An 11,622-nucleotide genomic window follows, 5' to 3' on the forward strand; every position below is an offset into this window, starting at 1 on the left:
TAAGTTTGCAGATGACACCAAAATTGGAAATGTTTTGGACAGCAAAAAAGGTTACCTCAGAGTACAATAGGATCTTGATCAGGTAGGTCAATGGGCCAAGGAGTAGCAGATGAAGTTTAATTTAGACAACTGTGAGGTGTTGCATTTCAGTAAGGCGAATCAAGGCAGGACTTATTTACTTAATAGTAAGGTTCTGGTGAGTGTTGCTGAATAAAGAGACCTTGCGGTGCAGGTTCATAATTCCTTGAAAGTGGAGTCACAAATATTCAGGGTAGTAAAGGTGGTGTCTAGTACGCTTGCCTTTATTGGTCAATGCATTGATTAAAGGAGTTGGGAGGTCATATTGTGGCTGCACAGGACTTTGGTTAGGCCACTTCAGATTACTGCATTCAATTTTGGTCTCCCTAGTATAGGAAAGATGTTGTGAAACTTGAAAGGGTTCAGAAAAGATGTAAGAATTTTGCTGGGGTTGGGGGGTTTTGAGGTATAGGGAGAGGCTAAATAGGCTGGGGCGTCAGAAGCTGAGAGGTGACCTTATAAAGGTTTATATAATTATGAGGGGCACGGGTAGGGTGACTAGCCAAGGATGTTTTGCCAGGGTAGGGGAGTCCAAAACTAGAGGACATAGGTTTAAGATGAGAGGGAAAAGATTTAAAAGGGATCTGAGGGGGGAACCTTTTCATGCAGAGGGTAGTACTTGTGTGGAATGAGCTGCCAGAGGAAGTGGCGAAGGCTAGTACAATTACAACATTTAAAAGGCATCTGGATAAGTACATGAATAGGAAGGGTTTAGAGGGATATGGGCCAAATGCTGGCAAATGGAACTAAATTAATTTAGGATATGAGGTCAACATGGACGAGTTGCACCAAAGGGCCTGTTTCCAGCTGTACATATCTATGATTCTGTAACTGTTGGCCTTTTTTTAAAAGGAAATGGAGTATAAAATTAGGGACATCATACTGAAAATAGGCGAGGCATTAGTTAGAACTCACCTGGAATACTATGAACTGTTTTGGCCCCCTTTTCTAACAAAAGATATATCTAGCCGTCCAGAGAAAGTTCACTCAGTTGATCTCAGATATGCAGTGTCTGTCATATGAGTCAATTGGACCTATATTCAGTGGGGTTTAGAAGAACGAGAGGTGACATTATTAAAACATATTAAGATTCTTAGGAGACTTGACAGGGTATACGTGGAGATGGTGTATCACCTGTGGGTGTGTCTAGGACCAGAGGGCATAATTTCAGAATAAGGGGCACTCAAAATAGAGATGAGGAGGAATTTCTTCTCAGAAAGTAGTGAATCTTTGGAATTTATTACTGCAGAGTTTTAATCATTAAATATATTAAAGGTTGAGATAAACAGATGTTTAATCTGTAAAGAAATCAAAGGTTATCGGGAGAATGGGAGGAAAATGAAATTGAGGATTATCACATCAGCTATGATCTCATTGAATGGTGAGCAGACTTAATGGGTTGAATGGCCACCTCTGCTTCTATGTCTTATGGGCCCACAAGTCCAGTGAACAATGATATTCATGTTACAAAGAAAAAATACAAGATTTTTGATTCTACTTGATAACTGGTATACAGTTGGAAATCTGGGAAAGATTTATTACACCACATTTCATCTTGTTTCTCACCTTGTCCAATTTTCCAATTGTATTTTCATGAGTCACGAGAGCAACTCGCCAGTTTCCCAATTCCATCTTTTAATGAGTCCCTTGTGACATAATTTAGCCACCAATGCAATTACAGGAGTAAAGCACTGAATCACAAACCTTGTTTGTATACAATAGGCATTCTGGGTTGCTTTGCGCTGCACTGTAAATGAAAACACATTTAGAGACTTAACTGATGCTTTGTGAACCTAGTTTTCCAGCTTTTTGTGTTTCGTTTCGATCAATTTTCCTCTCAACACTTAGTCATTGACGAGGTTTTATATTGAGTACAGTCTAGCAAATGGCATAACATCAGCTGTAAGAAAGTCTACAAGTAAGTAGGCAGGTTGTTTAGTTAAAACATTAGTGACTCCATTAAAAACGAAGACAGGTGAATTTATAACAGGGAGCATAGAACAGGCAGAGAAGCTAAATGATTACATTGTGTCCTTTGTCACTAAGGAAGATTCAAGAAATCTCTCAGAAACAGAGATCCAAGTGACTCGGGAGAATAGGATTTGAAGGAAATTATTAAGAAGGTTGTACTGTACAAGAGAAATTTGTGGGCTGAAAGTTGATAAGTCCCCAGAAGGAGATGGCTATTAAGATAGTCAATCCATTGGTAATCATCTTCCAAAATTCCATAGATTCTGACGTGATTCATGCAGATTGAAAGCTTCCAAATGTCACCCCTCTTTTTAAGAAAGAAGCAAGCAAGAAACCGGGAACTGCAGACCCATCAGTATTACATCTGTTCTAAGGAAAATCCTAGAATTTATCATAAAGAACATGATAAAAACAAAATCTGAATAGGCATAATCAGCATAGATTTGTGAATAGAAAATCGTGTTTGACAAACTTGTTGGGTTTTTTGATGATTTTGTTAATAAAATTGATAAAGGGCAATCTGTGGGTGTAGTATGTTTTGCTTTTGAGAAGGCTTTTGATAAGGTCACCCCACAGGAGATTGGTTAGCAAAATTAAAGCACATGGTACAGAGGATAATGTGCTGGCATGGGTTAATGCTTGACTAACAGACAGAAAACAGAGAGCAAGAATAAACGGGTCTTCCTCTTGTTGGCAGACTTGACTAATGGGGGTACTGCAAGGATCAGTACTCGGGCCCAAGCTACTCACAACATATATGATTGATTTGAACATTGCAACAAAATGTAATATTTCTAAATTTGAAGATGATTCAAAGATAAGTAGGAATGTGTTGTGAGAGATGAACGTTCACCAGATTTGTGCCTATGATAGCAGGACAGACCTATGAAAAATTGTTCCTTTTTATTTTTCTGTATTTTCTTTATTTTTGATTGTGGACGGAAATGGGAAAAACAACCATTTTAAAAATTAAGGATTATGGAAGAGATTACGCCACTGTTTAAAAGCAGATTTCCAACACTCATGGTAAGTGCAGTTTACATTGCTGTTTGTTCAAGCAGCAGGGGGCCAGTTAACAAGCTGTAATCAGGTGACATGTACAAAGGGAGATTCGGATGGCAACAAGTAGCTGATTGGTGATGACTAATTGTCGATGGCAAATACCTTCTGACTGCCAACAACTTGTGATGGCTCCCATGTTCCTAAGTGTTTTGACACTTTTGTTCTTTAGAGATTTGCAACACTGCCATAATTGGGATGCCCCGTCAAATTGCCCCTTTCCTCTTCTTGGAGCAAAAAGAGCAGGACTAGCAATATTGGAATATCAACCCATAACAGACCATAGAGACAGACTAATCCCACCTGGTAGAAACATCATACTGCATTTACAATTTGGGCTGTACCTGCATAGCATTTATTTGAGGTGGACTACTGATAGACTAGACTAAGGAGGCCTGAGATCTCATGCTCCCTGCCTGGTGTCATGCTACATTTCTGTTCTATGTAAACATGTCCTATAATAACTGGACTAAGCTATTCTTCCTCACTATCATTTCTGATAAGGTCACCTTCATTTGGTCAGTCATTCCTGCCTCCATGTTCACTTGTAAGATGCGTACTTGGAGCATTAAGTTATCTGTTCTTTGAACAGATGCTTTACTTCGCCTAAATGCCATTATTAAATATTGCACCAATGTCTATCACCAAGAGCAGTTTAGTAGCCCCACTACTGACTGAGCTGGCCAAGTCCTGAGGGATATTACTGCCATATTGAATTTGCAGCAGCTGGTGAGAAAATAAAGACAAGAGAAAAATCCACTTGACCTCACCTCCCTGTTCTACCAATCAGAGATACATCCATCCATCGCAGAATTGGAGGAGTGGTCATTAGGATAGTGTCTGTGGAGATTGGAATCCCATCTTCACACAGAAGGGTGATCTTTGTAATGCTACATGACACAACCACCATGGTATGTCAAATAGATTCAGCAGCTCACCCCCGGACATCTACAGCATGTTATGGGCCAGCAACAGCAGCAGAGTTTACTTAAGCATTATTATCAAATTAACCAACCCACCTTGGTTTATTAAGGAGTACAGTAAGGCATGCTAGGAGCAGCACCAGCCAGACCTAAAATCAACCGGCTAAAGCTACGAGAGGACTACATGCACACTAAATAATTTCCATAGGCAGAAATAAAATACTGTAGATGCTGGAAATCTGAAATAAAATCAGGAAATGCTAAATATGGGCAACAGGTCTGGCAGCATCAGTTGAGAGAGACTGCATTAAGTTTTTAGGCTGTTGGCCTTTCCTTATAACAGTCCTGACAGAAGCCTGACTTGTTGAGCATTTCCAGCATTTCCCTTTTTTGCTTCCATCTGTTTATAGTATAAACAATCACACGACAATGGATCAGGTCAAAGCTCTGCAGTTCTGCCACTTCCAGTCACGGATGTTGATAGACAGTCAAACAGCTAATGGGACAAGGAAGCTTTGTGAGCGTCCCCATTCTTGATACTGTGAGAGCCCAGCATGAGGGTGCGAAAGACCGGATTGAAGCATTTGAAACCATCTTCAGTTAGAAGCACCAAGCAGATGATCCATCTTGGCCTCCTCCTGACATATTCACTTTCACAGGAGCCAGTCTTCATTCAGCATAATTCACTCCATGTGAATGGGCATGCTGGATGCGATGTAGTCTATTGGCTCAGGCAATATTCTGGCTTTAGTGCTGAAGCTGTGCCCAGAACTAGTTGAACCCCTATCCAATCTGATGTAGTGCAGTTACGACACTAGCGTGTAGCCAGTAAAATGGAAAACTGCCCAACTATGACCTGTCCACAAAATGAGGGACACATCTAATCCAACTAATTCACATTCAAATCAGACTATCTTCAGTCATCAACAAAGTGATGTAGGAGCTCATCCCAACTGTGCTAAGAAACAGTACTTAGCAATAAGCTCACAATTATTCAATTTAGCTAATGCTACAAATATTCACCTCGAGGTTTCATTATTAGTCCATAAAATGCAGAGCTCCGACATTGAGTTGAGAGCTACACTAAAGCAGCATTTGACTAAGTGTGGCATCACGAAGCCCAAGCAAAATTGAAGCCATTAAGAATCAGGGGAAAACTCACCACTGGTTTGAATTACATTACGCACAAAGGAAGGTGTTGAGAGCCAATCATCTCAGACCAAGGATATCACTGCAGAGTTTCCTTATATCTGTGTCCTAGGCCTAACCATCTTCAGCTACTTTATCACTGACCTTGCACCCATCATAAGGTTAAAAAAAGTGAAGATGTTTACTGAATATTGCACAATGTTCAGTTTCATTCATAATAATCAGATAGCGAAACAGGCCAGACCTGCATGCAACAAAACCTGGACAACTTTCAGGCATAGGCTGATGATGGCACGTGACATTCCTGCCACAAACCGCTAAGAAATGAATACATCCAACAAGGAAAAGTCTCGCACATGTCTTCGTCAATGGTGTTACCATTGTCAAAAATGCCACCAGCAGCATCCTGGACATGGAACCCAAATATAAACATCAGAAATAGAAGCAGAGATACATTGTTCGACTCATCAAACTGGCTCAACCCATTTGATAACATGCTGGCTGATCGGATTGTAGCCTCAAATGTACTTTCCTGTGATTCATTTGCTAATCAAGAATGTATCAAAATCAACCTTGTAAATATTCCATGACCCAGCCTCCTTTGCACTCTGAGAAAGAGGATTGCACAGACCAATCACCCTCTAAGAGAAAACAAAATTCTCCACACCTCTGTCTTAAACAAGAAGCCCCTTCTTTTTAAACTATGTCTCCTGGTTCTGGACCCTTGCACAAAGGGAAACATCCTCTCAGGATGTTTCAATAAGATTACCTCTCATTTTTCTAAACTCCAATGAATACATGTCTGATGTGTCCATCCTTTCCTCATAAATAACCCTTTCATCCCAGGAATTAGTTGGTGAACCCTTTGTGAGTGAACTGCTTCTGATGTATTTATATTTTTTTCAAGTATGGAGAGCTGAACTATACACAGTATTCCAAATGTGGACTCATCAATGCCCTATATAATTTCAGCAAAACTTCTCTCCTTTTATATTCCATTTCCCTTGCAATAATCAACAATATTCCATTTGTGTCAAAGACTGGAAATCCTACAGCAAGCAACTTGCATCTTGACTCCTCAACGTCTGTCCAGCATTTATTAAGTGCGAATCAGGAGAATGATGGAATACGCTCCACTTGCCAGGATGATTGTAACTCCAACAACACTCAAGCTAGACAGAATCCAGGACAAGATAGCTTAATGGTCTTCCTATCCATTGCTTTAAATGTTCACTGACTTTTTATTTCATTCGTACATGGGATGACGGAGTCGCTAGGTTAGGCCAACATTTACTCCTCATCCCTAATTGCCCAGAGGACTGTTAAGAACCAACCACATGGGTCTGTGGGTCTGGAGTCACATGTAGATCAGACCAGGTACGGATGGTAGATTTCTACAGTAATGGGTATTAATGAAGCAGATGAAGTTTTTGTATGAGCACAATTGATTATCAGAAAGTCACTATTATTCCAGAATTTTATTGAATTCAAATTTCACCATCTGCTCTAGTGGGATTCAAACCCACTTCCACACGATTCAGTGACTCTACACCCTCCCCAGTTCCCAGTAACATCAACAGGGTGTACATCAGCAACTTGCCAGGGCTTCTTTGACACCACCTTCCAAATTCTGACTTCAACCTCCTAGACAAACAACAGGCACATGGGAATATCACCTGCAAGTTTCCTTCTGGGTCACACACCATCCTGACTTGGAACTATAAAAATACATTCCTTCACTGTAGTTGGATCAAAATCCTGGACACACTTTCCCTAACAGCACTATGGGTGTACCTGCACTATATGGACTGCTACGGTTTAAGAACTTTCTCTGCCTGAGGAACAACATTGTTATGCCAAAAGTTGTTAGGTCTGGAATGCGCCGGATGAAACAGTGATGAAGGCAAATACCATTGTGGCTCATCAAATTGAATTGAAAAGGAAGATGATTGGGAAGATATTTGCAGGGCCAAGAGTAAAGGATGGAAAAGGACAAGCTAAATTGTTCTTGTAGAGAATCAGCCCAGGCTCAATGGGCTTTACCATAACCATTCTATGTTGCCATTGCCATCCACATGCATGCAACAAAAACATGATTCTTGAAAGCAAATGTCAGCATGTTGTATAGCTAATGGTAGATTTCACAGCTGAGCCCAATCCTGTATTTTCAAACTGAACATCTCTGGTAGGGGTTATGAGATAGTGGCTGGACAAAGGAGTGTTGATTGACTTGCGGTTGACATAGTGGTAACGTCACTGGGCTAGTAATCCAGAACCCCAGGCAAATCCTCTCGGTATATGGGTTCAAATCCCACCATGGCAGATGACAAACTTTTATATATTTTTTAAAAAGCTCTAGAATTAAATCTGTTCTAATGGCAACCACTAGCAGGTTGACTGATGTCCTTTTGGGAAGGAAGTCTGCCATCTCTGCCAGACCTACATGTAACTCCAGACCCACACCAATGTGGCTGACTCTTAATTAAGCTCTGATATGGCCCTAGCAAGCCACTCAGATCAAGGGATAGTTGAAAGTGGGCAATAAATGCTGTGCCAGCCAGCAACACCCATGTCTGAAACATGAATGATAGAAAAAGTGTAGAAATATTTGCTTCTTCTGCTGCCTCAGTTAAGATTAGCTAACTCAAGGTGAACTGGAAAACCAAAGAATTTCCTAATTAGTTGATAAAATGCCTTCCCAAAGTGTTCAGTTCTTTACAAGTACTGATTCACTGCCCATTGCTAGAATACCCCTATAAGCTATAATAATGGACAGTTAGATTACTAGTTTCAATAAAGATTCCCTGGTTTTCTTAGAATTCTTAGGTGGGGGAGGTCATGGCCTAGTGCTTTTGTCGCTGGTCAATTAGTTCAGGAAACTCAGCTCATGTTCTGGGAACATCGGTTCAAATCCAACTATGGCCAATGCAGGAATTTTAGGGTGCAATGGTAGTGTCACTGCCTCTGAGCCAGGAGGCCTGGTTCAACACCGTCTGCCCACCCCCAAACCCCTGCTCCAGGCGTGTGTCAGAACATCTCTGATAGGTTGATTGGAGAATATATATAAAAGAATTCTTGGATGATGTGGCTGTGTTGATAAGCTTATCAGGAGAATTCACCCCAACCAATAATACCTGTGCTGCAGCCAGTCAGGGTCACTTACATTTGCTATGTGACAATATAATTAACACTTCAGAATATGAATGCTATATAAGAATTAGTTCAGTATTTTGATACACTATACAAGTAGCAATTAATGTCTCTTCCTGCCTGAATGAGCTAATTATCCTGATAGCCATGACAGACTAACAGGAAACTGAGGAAAACAGTCATTTTTTTATTTTGCTCGCATGAAGAATGTCACCTATTTATAAACTATAATAATTTGAGTATTTATAAAAGTTTGTTTACTTTTCTGTTAAAATTAACTAACTCAATATAGATCTGTGACCTTCATAGTTTGTGACTCATTATCACATCAATCTCTTTGCATGTTGGGACAAAACAATTGGGAACCTGATGAACCTTTTCAGAGAATTGTTCTACCTTACTAAAATACAGCTTGCTCTCAGTACTGTGCATTGATTCAGTAGAATCAGCAAATATTCAGTTATGCTTTGTTGCATCCTTTGAAGGTGTAGGGAATCCATTTGGGCTCCATCACTGTTCCTTTGGCGTTTTCAGTGGCTGAGGCATGGGTACCTTTAGGATTCAGAATTAATGGACAGTCATCATTGTGTGCTCGTGTTGCTTTTAGACTGAAGAACTTTTGTAATTGATGTTGTTTAGGATTGTAGTTCCTGGTCTGCACTATAGCTAGTTGATAGACTAAATATGCTTGCTAGCATCAAGCTGCAGCACAAAGGGCAGTCAGTGAAGAGATTTGATAAGTGCTTGATGTTCCTTTAGAATATCTTTTGTTGAGATCAATTGTACTGTTAACCATGAAATTCCTTTCACGTGTCATTATAAAGAGACCCAGTCCCGGGCAATATTAAGATATTGCTGTAGGAATTGTGCACACTATTCAGAATTGCTTAAACATTGTTCAGTATTTAAAATAAAGAGAACCTGTCCAGGTTCTTGTAATTCATTTCTAAGGAATTAAAGTAGTGTTGAGAAAAGAATTGCTGTAGTGCTTTTATAAATGTTACTCTGATATATGACAGGTATTTTCTTCTTCTTTTGTCTTCCTGAGTTTTTATTTTCTTTATTCATTGATGGGATGAGGGCATCGTTGACCAGTCAGCATTTATTGCCTATCCCTAATTGCCCAGAGGGCAGTTTAGAGTCAACCTGTGGGTCTAGAGTCACATGTAGGCCAGACCAGGTAAGGATGGCAGTTTCCTTCCCTAAAGGGCATTAGTGAACCACATGAGGTTTTCTGCCAATCGTTAATGGGTTCATGGTCATCATTAGATTCTTAATTCCAGATATTTTTGTTTGATTCAAATTCCACCATCTGCTGTGGTGAGATTTGAACCTGAATCTCTGGAGTAACAGTCCAGCGATAATACCAATAGGCCATTGCCTCCCCTGTGGCGAACCTATCTTCAGCCTGTCTAAATTTCAGTGTTCTGGTCAATTTAAATGGCCCAACATACACAGCGTGCAAGCTTGTCACTTGGCAGAGGTTTATAAATGGGAGTAAGGATGAAAATGCTGCATGTTTGGGATCTTGCATGCCCATCAATGGCAGTTGCATTTATCAACATTGTAACAAGGGTTACACTTACTAATTAATTAATTAGTCCTAAAGGAGTTTACAATTTCTTGAAGATGTGGTGAAGTACTGCAAATATGCAAGTTTTCTTTCTTTGTAGGGAGAATTTGAGTTCTGAACATAAGTGATTGGTAAGCACGGAGTTCAGTCAAGTCCAAATCCATGAGTTCAGGGTTTACAAAGTATGATTTGTTGCCCACCTTATCTCATATATCTGCCCAATTCTTGCCCCAAGTTAAAATCAGGGGTGGAGTTTTCTTGATTCGGACATTCTGTGTGTTGTCAGACAAGAATGCCAACTCTGCTGGGCATTTGGACAGTGGATGGTTTCCATTCCTGCTTCATTATTCTTTGAATAAATTTCTGTGTTGATATCATTTATTATTCATGATGTCAGCCTTGGCTCAGCGATGGCACCACAAAGTCTGAGTCAGAAGGTCATGGGTTCACAATCTATTTTGAAGATTTGAGCCCATAATTTAGGATGACACTTCAGCATAGTCATGAGGGAGTGCTGCATTCAATAACTGTGGTATCTTTTGAATTGAATGTTAAACCAAAGTCCTGTTTACTCATTCAAGTGGCTATGAATGATTCCAAGGCATCATTCGAAGAAGAGCTGTTGATAAAGTTGTGCTTGTGCAGTCGTCAATATTTATCCTTCAACCAACATCATTAAAACGGATTTTATGATCATTAAACTCATAGCTGTTTGTGGAATCTTGGTGTATACAAATTGGCTGCCATGTTTCTCAGTAAACCAGTGCATTGGAGGAAAATATTTTATGTAGCAAGTAGTTTGATTTGGAATACATGACCCAAAAAGGTGGTGGAAACAGATTCAATTGTGTCTTTCAAATAAAAATTGGATGAACATGTGCTAAACATTTACAGTGCTAAATATTTACAGGGCTAAGTGTTATTGATTGTTTTGTTAATTGACTGTACAGCATTTTGGGACATTCAGAGGATTTGAAAGGTGCAATATAAAGTACTTAGAAAACTTTTCAGGAGGGAAAGTAATAACATGGGTTATATCAGGGTGCGGGGTTTTAGCCACCAGAGGCAGGTTTCCTAATTCACGAGCACTGTCGGAGCAGATTGTCTTTTAGCGTTAATACACCAGTTTTCCCCCCTTCCTTTTTTATTTACTGAAGGTGCTGAACAATACTGGAGTACAGCATCACATACCCAGCAATTATATGCATTCTCCAGTTAACAACAAGCAATTTGACCACCTGTAGTTGAGTTGAACCCTATCCTTGCATTTACACTGACACACAGAGTGGAATCCTGATCGATCATTGCCCATCTTAGCTCATGGCGATGATAACAAATATACTGCTCCCTATGCTATTCAATGGGATTAGCTAAATCAGCACTGATCCATAACCTTTGTGTGTCTTTAGCACAAGTCTACATCAGATGTTACCTTTATGAGGTGAGTCATTGAAGAATTCCAATGAATGAATTAAGAAATAAAAAATTGAAAATCTTAAACAGGCCTCTGTGTCCAACTTTATATTCATTCCTGTTAATTGATAGTTTGTCCAGATTAGATCTGATCATGCATATATCCTAAACTGTCACTTGTTGTAATGTCAATACTGTAATTTATAAGTTACTGAATTACAGCAGTTCAAAACAACTAAAATACGTCACTGAAGAATAGTTCTGAGGAAGAGTCATAACAGACTCGAAACTTGACTCTGTTTCTCA

The sequence above is a fragment of the Rhincodon typus genome, chromosome 12 (assembly GCF_021869965.1).
Source record: "Rhincodon typus isolate 14 chromosome 12, sRhiTyp1.1, whole genome shotgun sequence".
NCBI classification, from domain to species: Eukaryota; Metazoa; Chordata; class Chondrichthyes; order Orectolobiformes; family Rhincodontidae; genus Rhincodon; species Rhincodon typus.